The 22,141-nt window shown below is 42.4% G+C and overlaps 1 long non-coding RNA gene across 1 annotated transcript in view; it reads right to left on the minus strand.

The window, feature by feature from the left end:
* LOC310688341 overlaps window positions 1–17,185 on the minus strand; it is a 47,166-nt gene extending 29,981 nt beyond the window's left edge. Inside the window, exon 1 of the long non-coding RNA XR_014516872.1 lies at window positions 16,900–17,185. This is a non-coding gene — a long non-coding RNA (uncharacterized lncRNA). The remainder of the gene's footprint in view (window positions 1–16,899) is intronic.
* Between the last annotated feature and the right edge of the window lie 4,956 nt (window positions 17,186–22,141).

Here is a 22,141-nt window from a genome sequence, read left to right on the forward strand (position 1 = left end):
CATTTTTTTGTTGACACCCATTTTTCTCCAGAGACAATGCAGTGCACCTCCAGGGGTGAGTCAACCCACCATGTCAGCGACACCAAAGTGACCTCCCTGGGGCACAAGCCTGGGCAGTGTGGTCTGAAAAAACACCAGCTTCACAAACTAAGGCTTCACATTTTATTGTTTCCACTAACCATAGTAAAAATTAACCATAGTTAGTCTGGGTTCAGACTCCACAGAAGCCGGAATTATTTAATAATGCAAGTTAAAGCTTCCACATGCCTCCTCAGGGGCTCTCCAGAAGATGAAAGGCGGGAAATGGCTTGGCTTCTTCTCATACTGCTAAACTATGGTTTAGCATTGTGTCTGAAGCAGCCTGGTTGTGAGTTACCCAATAATAATAATAATAATAATAATAATAATAATAATAATAATAATAATTTATTTATACCCCGCCCATCTGGCCGGGCCTCCCCAGCCACTCTGTGCGGCTTCCAAAAAAATATTAAAATACCCTAATACATCAAACATTAAAAGCTTCCCTAAACAGGGCTGCCTTCAGATGTCTTCTAAAAGTCTGGTAGTTGTTGTTCTCTTTGACATCTGGTGGGAGGGTTTCCACAGGGAGGGCGCCACTACTGAGAAGGCCCTCTGCCTGGTTCCCTGTAACTTGGCTTCTCGCAGTGAGGGAACCGCCAGAAGGCCCTTGGCGCTGGACCTCAGTGTATGGGTAGAACGATGGGGGTGGAGACGCTCCTTCAGGTATACTGGACCGAGGCTGTTTAGGGCTTTAAAGGTCAGCCCCAACACTTTGAATTGTGCTCGGAAACGTTCTGGGAGCCAATGTAGATCTTTCAAGACCGGTGTTATGTGGTCTCAGCGGCCGCTCCCAGTCACCAGTCTAGCTGCTGCGTTCTGGATTAGTTGTAGTTTCCAGGTCACCTTCAAAGGTAGCCCCACGTAGAGTGCATTGCAGTAGTCCAAGCGGGAGATAACCAGAGCATGCACCACATAACCATGCTAGCACAGCAAGAAAAGCCACCACTGAGGTAAACTGGTTAATCCACGAAGTACAGGGAAGCTTCACTTTCACTAGGGTTTGATGGGAAGAGAGAGCTGCTTCTCTCACCCTTCATGCCCAAAGCAATTGCTGCAGTGATTTTCCTTCTAGCCTACCTGAACTGCTTCTTTGCTTGGAAGCTTAAAGGCCAAACACTCCTGAAAGAAGTGAAGGGTTTCGCTTCCCTCGTGTATTCCTTCTCTCCTGAGTTGTGCCTGTTACTAAATGCTTCAGTGAGAAGTTGCTGTTTGCAGCTCAGCAGAGAAACCATTAGCAATTTATAAACATACCTTTCAGGACTCTTCTGACTTGGCAGTATAACGGCATGTAATAAGCCTACATTAAAAATCATGTTGCTCCACACCCATTTCCCCTCTCAGGAACTGTCTGCGATAGCAAAAAGATCCAGAAACAAAATTATTTTCAGGCTTTAACGAGCTCATCCCGCAATAACAGCAGCAGTTGTGGCAACGTGAATGATGAACTTGGTGAAAATATCTGGAGTCTTGTAAACACTTCAGCCTTCTGGCAGTGCCTTGTGGGGGCTATTTACAGCCTCCGTGATGCAAGGCAGATACTATCTAAATATGCACATCTGGATAGGTTTCAATCACTCAGCTCCTCAGTTCACCAGTAATATTTTTGCTTTAGTCTTACCTTCCACATCAGCTTTAAATCTTCACAATTCTTCCAGCAGAATTGAAAACATGCAAAACTCCCTAACCATGTGTACTTCACAACATCTGGTTTTGGACCCCATAAGAAGCTGCCAGTCAGCCAGACCACTGTTCCATCCAACTTAGAATCATAGAATCATAGAATCATAGAGTTGGAAGAGACCACAAGGGCCATCGAGTCCAACCCCCTGCCAAGCAGGAAACACCATCAGAGCACTCCTGACATATGGTTGTCAAGCCTCTGCTTAAAGACCTCCAAAGTAGGAGACTCCACCACACTCCTTGGCAGCAAATTCCACTGTCGAACAGCTCTTACTGTCAGGAAGTTCTTCCTAATGTTTAGGTGGAATCTTCTTTCTTGTAGTTTGGATCCATTGCTCCGTGTCCGCTTCTCTGGAGCAGCAGAAAACATCCTTTCTCCCTCCTCTATGTGACATCCTTTTATATATTTGAACATGGCTATCATATCACCCCTTAACCTCCTCTTCTCCAGGCTAAACATGCCCAGCTCCCTTAGCCGTTCCTTAGTATTGTCTACTAAGTAACTTAGCCGTTACTTAGTATTGTCTACACTCACTGGCAGCAGCCCTCCAGGTTTTCAGGCAGGAGCAGTTTCCAGGTCTGCCTAGAGATGCTGGGGAAGGAACCAGGAACCTTCTGCAAGCAGAGCAGATACCCAGGGACCCCTTTTCCAAGCATTCCAGGAACCCAACTCTTTGGCTGCCAAGTGGACAGGATGCATTCACCCAGTTGAATGTATGGAAGCAACATCATGGGAAGGGTTTTTCCAGCTATCCCACCTTCTGCCTTTGGAAGTGTCATAAGAAGTTGGTACAGGAGGGGTACTGTGAGCAACGTAATGGGAGGGGTGTTTCTCAGACAAAAGTGGTACTGTGAAGGTTTCTTGCTGCTTTGGTTATTGACAGGAGGTGTGTTGTTGCTAATGACTTGCTGGTTGAAATGTTTTCTGTATATTGTTATATTTGCTATTTTGTGGAAGTTTTATTATGCCTGATTTGAAAGAGTTCTTGCTTTGATTTTGAGAGGCGTTGCTGTTCACTTTGTTGTAATCCACTTTTAGCACGATTGTGTGTGCAAACATGGCATATAAATAAAATGGTGAGATATAGCATCCTACTGTGTAGTTAAGGTTCCATGGATGGGTGAACTATTTCTGTGACTGGCATCATAAGGAAACAAGAATGAGATCTATTGGGACCTAACTAGAAGTTATGTGGGTGAACTGTGCTTGGGAAATCTAATTTAATTTTCTTCTCAAAGCTGCTGCAGAGGGTCCTCAGTTTGGAACCAGGCCAACACATATGGTAGGCTCCAGCTTAACTCTGGTGGTTCCGTCACTGCAAGAGGCCAAGTTACAGGGAACCAGACAGAGGGCCTTCTCGGTAGTGGCGCCCGCCCTGTGGAATGCCCTCCCATCAGATGTCAAAGCGATAAACAACTACCTGACATTTAGAAGACATCTGAAGGCAGCCCTGTTCAGGGAAGTTTTTAATATGTGACATTTTAGTGTATTTTTCATCTTTGTTGGAAGCCGCCCAGAGTGGCTGGGGAAACCCAGCCAGATGGGCGGGGTACAAATAATAAGTTATTATTATTATTATTATTAGGCTCTAAAGTAGATCTCCATGTCTTCAAACTGCATGTTAAAAAAAATTGAGGGAACAATGATTTCTGGCTAAAGGATTACTGGTATATTGGGCTGTTTCTCATAGAATCATAGAGTTGGAAGAGACCACAAGGGCCATCGAGTCCAACCCCCTGCCAAGCAGGAAACACCATCAGAGCACTCCTGACATATGGTTGTCAAGCCTCTGTTCTCTGACACTTAGTTTGGTTTAAACCTTTCAGCTGGGAACATTGATACTCCCAGAAATGAAATTAGAGCGTGCCATTTGCTCCCATTGATCATCCTGAATGATTAGCCAAACAAAACTCAGTGTCGGGCAGCATGTATAATAAGTTAACTGAAAATTTTGAAAAGTAACCCAAAATTTACAAAGTCATAAGCCAAAACCAAGTTTATGTGTGGTGAGGAGGCAGAGCAGATGCAGAAGAATAAGGAAAGAGGAAGATCGGAAATGATCTTGGTATCCTCATTTGAAAGGCTCCAGGACTTGAGGAGAAACTCAGCAGTTCACATCACATAAGATACAGTATAGTCATAGTAGCAACAGTCACATCAGGTGTAGTCACAGTGGATACTTGCTCCACTCTACAATCGCAGCAGGGATAATTGCATCAGGAATATAGTCACAGAGCTCACAAGTTGAGGAAACTACATCAACACCTTGAAGAGCTCCTGGTGAGTCTAGTCATCCTCCTTCCATTTGGCAACTGGAGGAGAAGTTGCCACAGCAAGGCATTGGAGCCCTATATCAATATAGATAACTCTATAGGATGCTACTAGAAAGTATGGACTGACTATCTTTGCCATACAAAAACGTATAGGTCAGATCTTCTTAAGAGCCCAGGAAAGATATGGATGGTTTTATGATGTGGTTGTCATTTATACAATATGCCAGGCACTGCCAAGCTGATGCTACCCAGATGGTACCTCGGGTTAAGTACTTAATTCGTTACGGGGGTCCAATCTTAACCTGAAACTGTTCTTAACCTGAAGCACCACTTTAGCTAATGGGGCCTCCTGCTGCTGCCGTGCCACCAGAGCACAATTTCTGTTCTCATCATGAAGCAAAGTTCTTAATCCGAGGTACTATTTCTGGGTTAGCGGAGTCTGTAACCTGAAGCGTATGTAACCCGAGTTACCACTGTAATGCTACATGAGACCCATGGAGTTGTAATCCAAAGCGTATGGAATGTATCAGATTGGCAAAAGTTCCAGTATGCAGAAAGTTCAGTCCAAATAAACTGACCTCCAAAAGAGTGAAAGTGTAAAGAGAATCAGAAATGAATCTCTTTACCCCCAAGCAGTCACTGGTGGAGAGGGTGAAGCAGTTTATGGAGTGCAAATTCAGGATCTGGTTGGGGCAAAGGAGATCTACCCCCTGGGAACAATTCTAGAAGAAGTAAACATCAAAGTGAGTGACTTAACAAGGCACTGCAACCTCACTTGCTGGCAAATTGGATCATCTTACCTCACATATAAATATTCCGAAAGAGTGATCTGATTTTGTAACCTGCAGCTATTAAAACAGCATGGATTTAACACCATGTGGGAAGAAGGTTAAGCAAACATCTTAGCTGTAAAAGCCACTAATGAGATATCATAAAATAGTAAATCTGAGTGTGGAAATGCTTGAAAATCAATCAGACTTTATGGTATTCATACCCCAAGGAAAGTTGTGAATTGGGAGGGCGGGCTGGGGAAACAGTAAAAGCCAGTAGCACATTATGGGGCTAAATATCCACTAGAATCCCAATGTTGATGATTGAGAGGGGTGTGTGAGGTCTGGGTAATGTTGGTGGATCCCTTCCAGGCTTTCTATATGACGTTTATCTGTCTATCTGTATCAATGAATCTAATAGAAGAACCTGCTGGACCAGTCACACCAGTCTCTTTATAAGATAATGACTTTAGCTGGTCAATTAACTATCTTCATCAACATCTTAAAAAGTGAACTATGTTGTCAAAGTGACACTAATTGATGCTGCTCTCCAGGATGGAGGGGGCAGGACTTTTCCCACCTTACCTGGCTTGGAGCCACTTCGTCCTAGGATAGTGTCTAACAGTGTATTACAACAGTTACTACATTATTGCTATCCAGAGGGCAGAAAAGGGACAACAATAAAACAGAATATTTGTGGCATAAAAGGTATGGGATTTTCCTAGGAAGTTATGGGATATGCACTGCAGTGAAGCACTGCAACCACAGTCCCCAAAATTTTGCAGGCACAAACAGTATTGAAAATGGGATTGTGTGTGACTGCCCCAATAACATCATGAGGACAAATCATAATGAATACGCAGTAAAAATGATATCTGGAGATGCCCTTAAGACCGATGATGAGCAATACCTATTCAGCTTTAAACCACATGTTGTTGTTGTTTACTTTGCCTCTTGGTGACAAACAGTTAAACATTTGAATTTATTCTGAAGCCCATCCATGTCTTTGATATTACAGGCTTATTCTTGAGCAACCGTTTTCCATTGTGCATGAGTTCTGATCTACTGTTATCCTGAAAATCAGAAATCTCATGCTGAGATCTCACAGTGGCATGAGAAAATACCAAGCCATGTCTGCTGCTTTCTTACATGCTCCCTTTGTCAGTAGCTCTGCTGGATCATTCAATTTCACTCACCTCTTAAGAGACTATTGTATTCCTCCCCTACTCAATATATCTTTATACAAGGGGAAGCATGTTGTGGTCTTGACAATAAGTCATTGATGGCAGGCCTGTTGTGACATATTTTTCTGACATCCTTTTGGAATCTAGCCACTATCTGCTCACACTCAAAGTATCTATATCCCGGGAAATATATACAGCTCCCCTCCCCTCAAATATATATTGGCACAATAGCTACAATTAATTCGCAAAGCTGCATCTCTTAACACACAACAAGAAACAATAATTTCATTATTACCATTCTTCAGAGACAACTGGGCATTACTGAGACTCATTAAATCCTAAAACATACTGAAACAATTTAATCTGGGAATAAGCCCCATTGAACTGAATGGGGACTATTTCTGAGTAGACGTGTATTAGAATACACCAAAGCTAACAGTAAAAATTACAATCTTAATTTCTAGCACAGTGAAAACACTACCCCATTGCCAATAGTTTTCGTATCGTTGACATTTCTTAGAAGTTTTCCTATGTGGTAAGATCAGAGATATATCACAGGTTCATCAGAGTCAGAGCTTTTTAACACAGGACATGATAGAATTTAGGTGTTACAGTACAGGACCACTTTGGGAAGAAATATCTACTAGATAAGGTGGTTAAAAGCAGAGCTGCACTGGGTTTTGGTGAAGGTCATTTTTCACAACAGAAAGTGCCATTTCAAGGGGGACAATGCTTTCCTTTAAGCTCTATTGCTTGGTCCTGATTCTGGGCAGCTCAGATCCTGAGCCAAGCTCTCTAGGGCACTCATAAAAATAGCAAAAGGCCCCATTAGCTTGCAGTCCTACACCCACTTACTTAGAAGTAAGTCTCATTGAACTTGAGGGCTTGCTTCTGATAGACATTGGATAGAATTGCATTGTTATTTTCCGTAGAGTCTTCAAATTCTCACTGTTTCAGTCTGTGATTGCTGAATGCATTCCTTGCTAAGGGGGCAGGATCATTAAGTGTGCTTCAGTAATAAGCAAGGCTGCAGCAGCATTAAGCTTGAGCCTCTGAAATGAGTGGAGTGCACATCATGGATTTTTTTAAAGGAATCTGAAGAAGGGCTCTTGTGTGCAGCTTTGTGACTGTATTATGTTGTTCAGCAGTAATCAGTGCTAGGTATCGACTGAATGTCTTGAGTAGAACTGCAGATTAACAACTGGACATATGTGATATGGCATAAGAACATAAGAGCCTACTGAATCAGGCTAAAAGCCTATCTTGTCTAGCATCCTGTTCTCACAGTGGCCAATCTGATGCCCATGAGAAGCCCACAAGCAGAATCTGAGTCCAACAGCATTTTCCCGACTTGCAGTTTCTAGGAACAACACCAACTCTTATTATTTATATGCAGCCCATCTGACTGGGTTGCCCAAGCCTCTCTGGATGGCTCCCAACAAAATATTAAAAACACAGTAAAACATCAACCTTTAAAAACTTCCCTGAAGAAGGTTGCCTTCAGATGTCTTCTAAAAGTAAAATAGTTGTTTAGCTGTTTGATATCTGATGGAAGGGCATTCCACAGGGAAGGCGCCACTACTGTGAAGGTTCTCTGCCTGGTTCCCTGTAGCTTCACATCTACCTTGCAGTGAGGGAACTGCCAGAAGGCCCTCGGAGATGGACCTCAGTGTCCAGCCTGTATGATGGATACCAGGAATGGGTATTCAGAGGCCTACTGCTTCCAAAAATACAGGTACAAGAAAGCCAGAGAAGGTCTCTGCATGGGGTTTTCTTCTGTCTCGAGTTCCTCAGTAATTTGTCTGGCATTGGGTTCTATGCACAATTCTTGACTGGATAGGGATGCCTTTTGCTGATTCGCATCAGGCAGTAAATGCATTGAGCAGGTCCTGAGGGCTACACACTTTTGGTACCCAGAGCTGCTGGCATGGAAGCTCCTCCATCTGTGATACCAGGTGGTCAGAAAACAGACAAGCTAGATTAACAGAGAAGCAAATTGTGAAGCATTTGCTACATTTATCTCATCTACTAGTAGTTCATGAAACAACTGTTAGTAGATCATTGCACTTGGCTTGAGGGGAAGAGTCAAGATTTCTAGGCCTTACAGAGCAGGCATAATTCAGAGTAATCTATACATTTCTATACTGAATTTCCATTTTTATAAAATAGAGCTAAATAGACAAGATCTCCATTGGATGTAGGTTATTAATACATGCAAAGTATCTTGAGATACTCGCAAGGAAGGTGCGATATAAGTGTAAATTAGTACCCTATGTGTGAAAATTTAAGAAGACAACCAACAGTACTCATAATTATGCATTCACAAAATGGAAGCAGACCTTTTTGTGCTGGAACTCGGTTAAATCCCCTTGCTGCTATGTTTTCTAATAATAGTCCCATATCACTCAGCGGGGGGATATCAAATGGTGTAACAATGAACTGAGAAGCTTTCCAATAAAGCAAATATTTATATGGAGGGAAAGTGCTTCTTTTTGTTAATATGAAAAAGTATCCCCCAGTGTTTCACAATTCTCTGCTGAGTGAACTTCTCTTTCTGTCAGAAGTATTCGCATTTTTAAGTGCTTTACTGAATTGCAAGTTTCTTGTTCATTTATTAGTCCTTGACAAAGCATCAGGCGATTTGGAGTTTTATTTGGAAAGGAACTGTGGGAGGGGAAGATTAAATGGAAGGCTGGCTGCATTTAGCTTCACCGGCCTGGGAAGATTTTATGCCTTTCTTGATTTTGGTGGTGGTGAGATTAGTGCATTCCACTGTCCGGGCATCAGATTTAGAGCTAATGAAAATAAAGGTCATTGAATTTGACTTCATTTCTCTCTCACTTAAATAGCTGGCCTGTATGTTTGCTGCTTTTCGCTGCAATCCCCTCTTACTTGTCTCTTCTGTATCTAATGTAATCAGCTTTGATTTGTGCTCGGTTATCAACCCTGGTGTGGCTTCCACAGACAACATTTTCTGCTTTAGACTCCATTCTATCACCACATGTGCATTATGGGGTGGTGGATAGGTTATAAAGCACATCTTTTGTTACCTGTGAACACATGATTAAATCAATTGTATGAAGGATTGATTTCTTTTGGGGGCTTTCCTGTGTTTCCTTGGTTCTGAATCGATCATCTGTGATCTCTTGGCATAACCGCTGGGTCCTAGTGCATGATTTCTGATATCCGGCCTCTGATTCTACTGTAACGGCTGCCTATATCTCAGCCCTAACAACCGTAAATTTAAACTTTGTGCCAAACCTTCGCCACACCTTCCTTACAACTTTTCTGGGCTACGACAAGCCTACAAAAATGCTAAGAAACCAAGCTTATTATCTGCCAGTTGTCACTTTGCTATTATACCGTGGTGTCACGTAATAGCGCATAGATCTAGCCTACATTTCTAAGAAGAAAATGTTTCCTACAGCATAATATATTGCAATATCAATGGAAATGAAACTCAGCTCAGTTAACTGACACCCAGTGAAACAAACCCCATGGCTGATCAAAATGGATCGCTCACTAATTATGCTCAATCTAGTGTTGTTGTTTTTCAGACACCAGTTCCCCACCATGCATTTAAAGCACATGGCTTTCTGCAAAATATTCTGGGGACTGTAGTTTGCAAACCCTCCCCCCGCCAGGTCTGCAATTCCCAGAATTCTTTGGGGAAAACCATCTGCTTTAAAAGTACGGTGTTGCTATGACCAGAATGAAGAGGAAGGCCTCTCACATCTAGGGTCTTACATTTGACTTTATGGCTAACTGGAGGCAGAGGTCTGTACTGAAAAATATGTAATTCTTCATGGTTTGGTTTACAGAAAGGCCCCATAGGAATGATACAGATTTTTTGATAGTTGAAACTGCTACGCAGAGGATTCTGTGGCATATTCTGAACAGATTCACATGAGATCATAGCTGTCAACTTTTCCCTTTTCTTGCAAGGAATCCTATTTGGAATAAGCGAATTTCCCTTAAAAAAAGGGAAAAGTTGACAGCTATGAATGAAATCCTGGCAGACCTGTGAAGTCTCACTGTCACCCTGCATGAACCAAGAGAGTGCTCCAGAAAACTCTAAATACATTCCTCTGGCCACACATTGCAGGAGAATGTCAGCAGAGGTAAATGCAAACCATCTTTCAGATATGTTTGTTTGCCATTTCTTGATCTTCTCAATGAGGAACCTTGGTTATATTGCTTGGAGGGGGAGAGCTGATGTGGGGTTGCCATATTTCAAAAAGTAAAAACCAGGACACCCCAAAAGTTGTTGAGCCCCCAAAAACACAATTTTTCGATTGACTTGCCACCTTTCGGAAATTCCCCTGGGACATCAGTTCCTCCTTTGAAATCCCAGGAAAATCTGGACATATGGTAGCCCTTAAGCTGATATAAAACATGAAAAATAAACTCTGATATAGTTGTCATTGGAATTTACCTACAGATAGTCCATAAATCAAATTCTCTACTTGGGAACACTGCTCATTCAGTATTTTTCTGTGGAGAATGCAAGCCGGTTACCACTGCCTAACATTCATTTCCGTTGACTGGCACTGTCCTCTGTGGAAGCTCCATGCTCTTCTAGCCCTTAATCTATCTGTTTAGATCTCCAAACAAATGGGTTGGGGTTTTTGTTTTTTGTCTTTTTGATAATAAAATCCCCAGATAACACAGACTAACAAATCTTAGTAACTACTATTCTGAGCTTGATTTAAGTTAGGGACTTAGACACAAAGAAACCCCTTAATTACCAATTCTCAGTCCTCCCAACATACAAAAACTTGTTTTACTTTCATGCACATTTCAATGCCTATTATCTTTCCTTGAAAGTAGATGTGACAGTTGCGTCTGAATTGTTTAATGGCATTGCGAAAGGGAGTGGGGGGGGAGGCACACACCATTTGGGGATAAATTAGCAGAAAAATTGCATCGATGTAATGGGGAGTAAATAATGCCACCATTCCACGCAATGCTGTTTAGGTCTCTGTTGGACCATCATGTTCAGTTCGGTTGACACAAATTAAGAAGCCTTGGAGAGGATTCAGGGGAAATGATGAAGCACTTAGAATGCGAGGTACAGTAGAAGAGAACTGGGAAAGTTTTATTATAGAGGAGAAAAGTTAAGGGAAATGTTATTTCTTGTGCTCTTAGAACCCCTCGGCATCCACATGGTCTAGTTTTAAGCCTGCCAATCTGTACCTGAGCCTTCTATATCAAGACATAACATGAACAACAACTACCAGACTTTTAGAAGACATCTGAAGGCAGCCCTGTTTAGGGAAGCTTTTAATGTTTGATGTCTTGCAGTATTTTGATATAATTGATAGAATTATTATTATTATTATTATTATTATTATTATTATTATTATTATTAATTTTGAAGGGTGTTAGACCCCAGCCTTCAAAAGCATTCCAATTTACAAGATTAAAACAGATCAGATACATCAAAACAAAATACTCTATTAGAAACAATAAAATAACTAGGAGCAGCATAAAACAAAAAAACCTAGTCAAGGTAAAGCAGATGAGATAGAATGAAAAGGTAGGTGCCAGGAAAGCTATTGTGGGGAGCGCATCCTACAATTGGGATGTAACCGCTGAGAAGGCTGTGGCTGTGGCAGCCAACCTGCTGTATTTTGGGTTCACTTGGAGAACCCAGAAATGGAAGACGCCCACCATGCTTATCCTGAAAACTACCCTTATCACAATAATCCAGTGATTGGCTATATGCCCCTTGCTCAGGTGTGTGAACCAGCTGCTGACTGACGCTTTTGCACTTGCTTACACTTTTGTAACAGCTATTGGATGCCTGTCGACTCAGTGGCGTAGTGTGAGGAGGGGGCACACGGGCAGTTGCCCCAGGTGCAAAATTGTTAGGGGAGCAAAATTTCAACACATGGTGCTGCCTTATTACAGCTGCTCGCTTCCATTCTTGAGCTCCATTGAAACTGCTTCTCTATGCAATCCAGGAAGTTACCTCTTCAGACAACGGAACAGCTCTTCTTTTCTTATCTCTGTGGCTGCGATCTCCTGGGTGGCATGGGCCCCATTAGGCAGCTGAATGCGCATGTATACTCTGTCTGTCTCCCTTCCTCTCTCCTACCCCTCTGAGCAGCTCCGGGCACTGGCAACCCATGATATGCCACTGTGTCCACTGAAACATTTTCTTTACTACAATGGCCTAGCTCACACATATTAAAGTATAGTTAAAATAAACAATGGTTTAACATGAACAAGCAGAGTGTAGGTATGTAATGCAATAAAATAAAATAAAACAAAAACATGGCTGCCACCGGGAAACAAACTGTGGATTGGCTTGTTGTGTTGTCCGATATCAGGTTGATGGTTTGGTTCCCCAAACAAGCCACGAGTGGTAAGCCAAGAACAAACCTTGACTTCTGCTAAAGTTAAAGTCTGGACAAAACTTCAGCTCCCTCAGGTGCGATGGCGTTTTCACCCCAGTACCTCACAGGGCTGGGGCCGATGCAGATCGTTCCTCCCTCTGCTTTTCAACATCACAATGTATTGGCTGATGGTACATTGTGATGTTGAAAAGCTGATATCTCCCAGCCCTAGCCATGACCTCATAGCTTTCTTGGCAACTGGATCCCCATGCTGAAAAGATTAACAGCTGAGGGGCTATATCTACTTCTTTGTCCACAAATTGGTTGAAAGCATGTTGTCCTCTCTCTCTCTCTCTCTCTCTCTCTCTCTCTCTCTCTCACACACACACACACACACACACACACGAGACAGTGGTAGACACTTTGCCTTGCCAATGCCATGTCCGCATTGAACACAACTCCAATTTGTCCAAAGGCCATTTTTCATGCTTGTGTTCATTCCTCGTTGACTGCAGCATCAAGTAATGACTTGGATGTGTGAGTGAGCCTTCAAAAATTAATCGCCATCGAAAGAACTTTCAGTAAAAGCAGCTGCAGAAGTTCTGGTAAAAGTGAAGGAAAAGCTTGACTCATCCTGCTCTGTTTAGTCTCAAATCCCACTTGCTAGCTCCACAGCATCACACATCTAAATATATAAACCCAGGGGATGCCATTTAAGGATAAGTGCATATCCCCCCCCCCACCCCACAATGTTTAAAACTGTATATTGTTATTCCTCAAGAACACCTACATTTCTGGCTTCTCCACTAGTTCCATACGCAATTACTGCAAACAGTGGATTCCAAAAAAACACAAATCCCATTGCCTGCTCTAAAAAACAACAACCAAGAAAAAAAAAGGTGGGAGTGATGGTTAGATATGGAATTACATTGCCAAGGCAGTTATGAGGTATAAACAACTAAGCATAGCAAATGTTCTTCAAAATACTTTCTTCTCTCTGTGCAGCAGGAATGCTGAATATATTCAAGTGCAAGCCAGTAAACTTAGCTGAGAATTGTACACCCCCCCGAAATAAAAAAGCCCATACCCCACTAATTTCTGCTTAGTAGAGAAGCACAAGAGTTGCCGCCACAACCTGACTACTAACAGAAAGCTAAGGCAGTGTGGTTTAGGGGTTACAGTGTTGGACTAAGATCTGGGAGATCAAGGTTCACATCCCTGCTCACCCATGAAACCTACTGGGTCTACTCTGGCTAGTCACAGTCTCTCTCAGTGGAACCTACCCCACAAGGCTGTTGTGAAGATGAAATGGGGAGGAACAGAACCAGAGCGCTCTGGAGGAAAAGTGGGTTGTGAAAGTGTTAGCAGTAGATAACAGCCCAAGGCTAGTGCAGCCACTTTCCAGTCTTTAAACGTTATATAATAAAGAATTTGGAGAATGGCTGCTTGTTCTTAAATGCCATTGAAGAAAAGGGAACAGAGCCTGCTTTGACTCCATTTGGTGGTTTTATGCATGGTCTGAATGATGCTTCCATAGTTCTGCCCAGTCTGGTTAGCCACAAGAAGTTGTCTAGGATTAACAAAGGTATCTCGCTCCCAGGCGCCATTGTTTGTTCTGTGGCAGGCGGTGATGCTCATAGCTCTCCTGTTGGCTCATATGGAGGGATTCCCTACACACACACACACACACACACACACACACCACACATATAAGCCATTCATTAAGCACCCTGGGATTCCTCTTTGCCATTTCCCATTTGTGCCGATTAATGAGGTTCTACAGCTGTTTGACTTTGATATGCAATTCTGAACAAGCAACACCAAAGGAGCCAGAGAAGGGCAGATATTCCATGCAATCAGATCTGAAAAGGGCAAAGCAGCTTGAACTGTTGAGACCTCAAAGCTTCCCCCCACCCCCGTTTAATTTCACATTCTAAGCATCTTTGGCCTAATAACTGATTTACTGTGCATATCATTAAGGTTTCATTTAATTTCTCTCTCTCTCTCTCTCTCTCTCTCTCTCTCTCTCTCTCTCTCTCTTTCTCTCTCTCTCTCTCACACCCCATTAGCACAGGGATGTGTGTGTTAAGAGTCTCTCCACTTGTTGGTTTGGGAATTGTGCCTGTGCTTTCAACACCACCACACTGAATAATAATAAATTAAACTCCACCCTGCCCCATGCTTCTATTCCACAGTGCACCAGTGGACTGTTAAACAGGTGTCCCCCACATTCTTATTTTTGCATCTTGACTCCTTGGGTTTTGTACCTGAAATCTGACACAGTACGAGCACATCTGCTTCTCATTCTGGCCAAGCTGGTTCACGTTCAAAACACGAAATGATGAATGCTACTCCCATTTCATCAGTATGCTAATGACATTCAGTTCTGCCACGTGGTCCCAGGGAAGCAGTAGCGGTGACAAAACCGTGCCTGGCTTCAGTTCAGGGTTGCATACAAGTGACCAAATGGAACCTTAATCCAGAGATACTGTGGTTAGGAATTCTAGTGTTCTGAGAGTGGTTATACAGCTTTTTCTAGATGGGATTGCACACGTCATAAAGGAGCAGGTACGTAGTCTGTGGGTGCTCATTGATTAAGCGCTTTTCTTGGATTCTCAAGCAGCAGTTGTGTGAAGTGACTTTTACCAGCTGTGGTTGGTTTGCCAGAGGAGATAATTTCTGGAGAAAACAGGCTAGGCATCAGTTATCCCCTCCCAGTTGCAATGACAGGACACTTCAACTAGTCCGAAAGGTAGAACTCGTAACGTCATCCGGGATCTGAAGATTGGAGCACATCTCTACTTTGTCTCCCATTGTCACGGGATGTAAAATAGTGAAAAGGGGAGCAGCGGGCTAGTTTCTCACAAAAAAACGAGAATAGTACCTGGACATTTTGTGTCATATCTCAGGTTCTACAAATGCTAGAAATGTACCCCCCCTTTTTTTGGTAAATGCAAGCTGAGGAACTGCATATTACAATTCATCTGAGGGAGGGAAGAACTGCCCCTTCCAGCCATTTTCACACACAATCTACTCTCATATGAGCCTGTCCACAATTTAATCACTGGCTTTAGGGGCCCTGTTCTCTGCCCCATCCTTTGGTGAAATCAAATGCACATGCTACCAAAACTGTGGAATGCCACTTCCATAGAGATCTGCTAGGCACCTTCTTTTCAGACATCTCCAAAATCTCTTACAATTTAGCTCACTTTTCATGTGTGACTCTTAAATCTGCTAATCTGCTGCATTCTGCTGTTTTATTATCTGCTTATACTGCACTGCAGCATTTTAAATTTTGCTTTTATGGTATTGTTTAATTTTTAATGCATTTTTAAAAGCCGCTTTTAACAGGGTTTTTTTTTTAATATGACACTTGTGAAAGGAGCTCAAACTGGGAGAAAGATTTGCATTTTCATCCTGGATACATATATGAGTGTGATATCCAAACAAAGAACATGATATAATAATAAATAAGTATCTTCATGCACTCAGGAATGCAAGAAGCTGATATAGGGGGTGGGGGGAAACATGGCTGTCTTAACTTAATCTGTGGTTGACAGTGGTGCTCACCACAGGATACCGAAGTGTAACCCACACATATTACATTTACCAATAATGAACTGGAAAAGGGAGAAGAGTGGCAATACTTACAACGGACGCAAAATGATTTTGGTCAGGTGAAAAAGAGAATATTGCAAGAAGGAACCGAGTAACGCTAAAAATGCTACTCCTGTAAATGAACTGTCATCACTCAAGAAGAAAGAATTGTGCAAACGAAAAGCCAACTTTCCTTTCTCATATTCCCTCAGCTCTGTCAATTTTCCTGCCAGTCTAGATTTTGCTTCTTCTCATAGGCCTCATTAATAATGTTGTACCCTTTGGCTTCTTGATTCTCCAGACCCCCCTTGTCCCATTTTATAATGGGTGTTCACATCTTACATGTACCACAGGTGTACAGTCTGTGCACACAAAAGCAGAGCTGTGCAAATAAACAAGTGTATACTCTTCCACACAAACACTTGCCCGTGCACAGAGACAGCTTGTACCTGTGTTCAATGCCATGTGTGAATAAGCCTAGAGATATTCCTACATGGCATGCTTTTTAAACCTCTCCCTCACTCTTAAACACACACACACACACACACACACACACACACTTCTATTTATATGCACCCCATAATATCCTAAAAGTGATTCTCATAGCTCAGAGGTGGCCAGCTCCCAAGAGACTGTGATCTACTCACAGAGTATGTGATCTACTCACAGTTAAAGACTGGCAGTGATTTACCCCCTTTACCAGTGATCTACTGCAGATGTCCAGTGATCTACCGGTAGACCACGATCTACCTGTTGGATGTGCCTGTCATAGCTTATTTTTTTCCATTCCACACCCTTCCCCTTAAACACATAACACATACATATGTGGCATTTTCAGAGTCTTTGAACCTTTGGTGCAAATATTTTTCAGATGACTACTCATTTTAAACTGACCCAGTGTTACAGCTTACGCAGGTTTTACATTTGCATTGTGGACATTGGGAAATGAAAAACAGAATTCAGACTCGCCTGCTAAAAACATCCTAGGCCATCTTTCTCACAGCGCCTGTGAGGACATACCAGTGGCGTGTGTCCCTGTGAATCAGCTGCTGACAATGAACAGCTGCTACTTGATGGGAAATACTGGCTTCCATTGCCAGAAGGAAGTAGTAGCCAGCACCTGTTGCCTCCCTAAACCTTATGAAGCATTAGCGTGGGGTATTCCTACAAGGTTGGCAGTGCTTTTCCTCCTGGGCATTGCATGACTTGTCCGATGGCCTCAAGTCATTCCTTAAATATCTATCAAGGAGTTGTTCTGAGTACTGAAAAAGGCCAACTGTCTAGTGATCAAAGTCCCAAGTTGTGAAAATATCAGGTCAAAGGGCCATTCTTTGAGCTTTGGCACATAGCATATTCTTATAAACTATCGTGGCTGATAGAGCTTTTTTTAAGTAATGGAAAACTCTCTGTTGACAATGCGGCGATACTATCCTGTATTGTGGTGGTGCCTCCTTAGCTGGGGTAGCTCTGGAAGAGCTGAGCTCCAAGAAATGACATTTATCAAGAAGCTTAGTGCAGCCAAGTGATAAATGGGGCAAGCCAGGAACAGATCAAAGAGACCCTCTTAGTCTTCCATTCAAAGAATCAGGCAGGGAATGGCATGCTAAGTAAGTGCATGGCAAGTCGGGTGTGAAAAATGATCTCTCCTACAAGAATTCCATTGGTGACAGATAATCAGAAATTTAAATGGCATTCCCACCTTCAGAAAGTGCCTTAAATAATGGGGGCTGCATGAAACCGTTTGTATTTAAAGGAGAAGCTGAATAATTTATTGCCGAGCAGAATGCACAGCACTAGGCAGATAAATGAGGAAATCCCAGCGCAGTCTATCTTGCGCAGTTGCCACACTAATTACAGATCAATTACTTACCAGTTGTTTGCAACCTTATCAAAGAATAGTAAATTTACTGAGAGGAAAATGTGATAAGATGACTTTTCATTATTACAGTAGATTTGTTGAAACAGCTCTGACACCGAGATTAATAAGAGCTTTCCCAGAGGTAATGCGATCAGTATGCACAGAGCGAGAATGTTAAAAGCTGAAAACTTGAACCTCGGCACTATCATAAAAGTCCTTTCGTGAATGAATCATTTTCATGGGAGTGTCCTTAACACAGAAGGGTGGGACGTGGGGGCGGTCTGATAAACTGCAATCTTACTACAGGGATTATATATGTATCCCTTTCTGTTTCTTTGAAGAAGAACAGTGGAAGAGGGTGTTTTCTTTTTCTTTCTTAAGTGTTCACAGTCAGCTGCCTTGTATCGAGTCAGATCATGGGCCAATCTAGTTCAGTATTGTTTCCACTGACTGACAGAGCCCCTCCAGGGTTTCAGACTGAAGTCTTGCTCAACTGTACATAGAGATGCTCTGGATTGAACCTGGAGCCAGGGTCCTTCCCTTCCCCACCCCCCATTATGGACATTAAGGGCAGGTGGAAGCTCCCCACATTTTGTGTTGTGCAGTTTGCTCTAAAACAAGGGGGAAACAGTTTGGGAGGGAGGGATAAAGATATCGCACAGTGTATATTTGTGTGAATGTGTACGTGTGCGTACCAACAGTACTCTTCCTGCATTTGGACGGCACCATGGGGGTGGGTGTTCTGCACAAAACCTCCATGTTCATAGAATCGTAGAGCTGGGGGGGGGGGACACCATGAGGCTCATCTCATCCAACCCCCGGCAATGCAATAATCTTTTGCCCTAGCAAAACAACAACAAACAAACCTATGGTCACGTAAGCTATTACTATGCCATAAGATCCACTGTCCTGTAATATCACATATGAGCTTTAACTACTGATGAAGCCCAGGATGGCAAAACAAGGCCAATATTCCAGAAATCCTGGAATTGTTTGGACCTTATGAACAGACAAGTGGAATAGACACTATTACACAGGTGGACCTTATGCATGAACTGACTAGAGAATGATCTGATCTACTGGGTCTTCTGCTTTGTTCGTTTGTTGAACTTTATGAGTTACTTCTGTTGAAATTTATGATTTGATACAATGAATGGTATACCTTATTTATCTAAGAACACTGCCGGTTACGTCTTGTGTGTTTGTTGAGTAATCTTTTGCCCAACATAAGCCTCAAACCCACGACCCAGAGACTAAGAGTCTCATGTTCTGCCAACATGGATTATGAAATGCTAGGCGCCAACAATCAGATAACGCCATCAGCTTCACAGTTGCACCCTAGCTGTGAGTTTCCAAGGAATATCTGACATGTTAAGCTTAGAAAATGAAAACTGGATTGCATTGGCTGTTGGTCCAATCCGGCAGGACGCTGCCTATGTTAACTAGTCCCCCAAACAGTTACATGACTATACAGGGGATCTGTGCAATTTGTAAGATTGTCAGTCGGCCAGGGGAAAAAGAAAAAAAAACCACCAGCCTGTCTCGCTTGCTCCTGACAGCTTTTAACAAGTGATTTCCGATTTGCAGGAATCAGCAGGTAGTATGGAGCTAAGCATTATTGTTTGCTACGTCTTCAGATCAGGCTGCTATCGAAGGCAAAGAAGCAGAGACTCATGAAAAAATTGGCACCCCTAACGATTTTTTCACAGGTGCCATGCGATTTGCAAGGACTGGTTGTGCTAAATGTCAACCAAGACGCATACAAAGGCCAGCGCAGGATTGTCATAACAGAACAAATGGTGCTTTTTGTAGAACTCTGAAAGTGAAAAGCAGCGTTTTTGAGACAGGCATGTCTTGGCAAGGATACCTTGAAACAGAAAGTGATTGATAGCAACTGGAACATCCTTTCCTGGCTGTACATATAATATATTCATAGTCCAACTCAACCCAAGTGCTTAATTGGGTGAGTTACCATTTGAGTGAGCACCAAGATCACTGTTCTTTTTCATCCCAAATTGAATCTTTCCCAAAGAGAATATAGAATGACTCTTCCTATTAAAAAAGGGGGAGAGGAGGGGATATAGTGTGAACAGGAGAAGCCAATACACATTCTCTGAGTGTACTTGAAGAAGTAATGTATGGCAAAACTAAGATGCAATGGTATTAGGAAAATACAAACTGTGCACCCACAATAGTCTCACGTGCTGAGAAGTTTTGCCACAATAACTGCATTTTAGCTGCTGCCATGATTATCTGATGGAAGGAACATGTTTGTTCCCCTTTCCCCATTATGATGAGGGACAGCAGAAAGAAGAAGAAGAAGTTATTTATATGCCGCCCATCTGACTTGGTTTCCCCAGCCACTCTGGGCATCTCCCAACAAATGAAAACACCAAACACAGTAAAACAGCAAACATCAAAAAGTCCCCTATACAGGGCTGCCTTCAGATGTCTTCTAAAAATCAGATTGTTGTTTATTTCCTTGACATATGACAAGAGGTCATTCTACAGGGCAGGCATGACTACCAAAAAGGTCCTCTGCCTGGTTCCCTGTAACCTCACAATGAAGGAGCTGCTTTGCAGCTGGACCTAAGTGTCTGGGCTGAACAATGGGGGTGGAGATGCTCCTTCAGGATTGAGGCATCTGTGGCCCTCCAGGTGACTCTTAATCCTATCACTCCCATCCAACAGGACTGATGGTAAGGGATGCAACATCTGGATGGCCTCAGCTAACTCTGAGGTAGGAGAACTCATGGTGCAGAGGACTATACTAGCCCTTTTCAGAGGTTACTTTCCACACATGGCCATAATATTGGGGACGACGACAGTGAGCAGGGACCCAAATCCCCATCCCTGATGGATCCACCCAGACTTTTACATATTTATGTTATGTTTGCTGAATTGTTGATTTTCCCCTCCTTGAGATTGCCAATATTTCGTAACATGCTGGGTTTTTTGGAATGTGATGTTGTAATTTTGATGGTAAGTTGATGTTTATTGCAAGCTGCTTTGGGCACAATCAACTGTGGAAAAGAAGCATGCTAACGAATTATGCCACCCCGAACCAAAATGCATCGAGTGTAGGTTTCTCCGTGTCACCGGGGATTCTGCATGCTTTGGGCTGCATGCTTTACACGGAGAAGGCTGCACATGTTCACCTGAACACACATAGCTTCTGTGTTTAGACCTTCTTCCTGAAACACAAACGTCTGGAGGTAGAGTGGCAATGGTATCTGGGTGTGTGGAAATGGGAGTGGGGCCAGTGATCGCCCCATCATGTTTTTTTGAAGAGGGGCTAGTGGGTCTTGTGATTAAACACATCTTCTCAAAAGAAGCGTAAGTAGGACTGTTGCTTCATTAAAGAAACATTCATTGATTAATCCTAAGAGTTTGATTAAATTTGGGGAGGAAAGATAGTTCCCAAGCACAAACAGTAATTAGGTTTTTCACACACACACACACACTACTGTCCAATTAACTTGGCACCTTTCTAGTCAATGATTTTTTTAAAAAAGGAATTATAATTAAACTGGAAATGGGAGTTAGCTTCATTTAAATACGGAATCTGCAGGTTAATGCAGTATTTGATCTCTCCCTTGTCCTCAAACGTCCAACGCCAAATCCTCATTGATTACATTGGAAGATATTTCATCTTGAAAGATGTAAGCGATCCTTAATATTATTTGGTACATATTGGTTTATATATGAATGGCAATTAGCATGATGCTTCAAATAACCCATTTAATTGTGGTCCTCTCAATTTCCTTCACTGCAAGCCACAGTGCAGTTGGTCCATCATTAACGCTTAAAGAAGGTATTTTAAAAACTTTAAGCAATATAGGGTTTCAGATATTGAATGTTACATGATTAGAAAATAAAACCCCTGGTCTCTGCAGAAATTGTTTGTTTTGTTATATTCAATACTTGGCAAACTCTGTTGGTAAACTGACGGTTTAAATTGGTTCTCTAGTGTTGAGAGAAACTTTCCTTTATCTTCTATTGTTGCTTTTCTTTCCCTTTTTTTAATCTGGCTAGATCCCAACCTTTAACCCCTGACACTGAATGTTTCAAGCACGGTACATCGGATCAGAGCTGTTCTCCTTGCCCTTTGCCCTCCAATATGTCCAAAAGGCAAACTTCTCACAGAATCCGAGATAATCACTTCTGAATGCTTTGCACCCCTGGGGTTTCAAGCAGCCAATTTAAAAAACATGGTTCCAACAATCCCTTTTCTGAAGACTTTAGTACTGGCTGCTGCCTAGAGATTATTATTATTATTATTATTATTATTATTATTATTATTATTCCTAATCGTAGATCTTAAAGGATTTTTTAATCTGCTTCTTTAACTTT

The sequence above is a fragment of the Podarcis liolepis genome (genome assembly GCF_965112155.1).
Source record: "Podarcis liolepis genome assembly, chromosome: 11".
In the NCBI taxonomy this organism is placed as follows: Eukaryota; Metazoa; Chordata; class Lepidosauria; order Squamata; family Lacertidae; genus Podarcis; species Podarcis liolepis.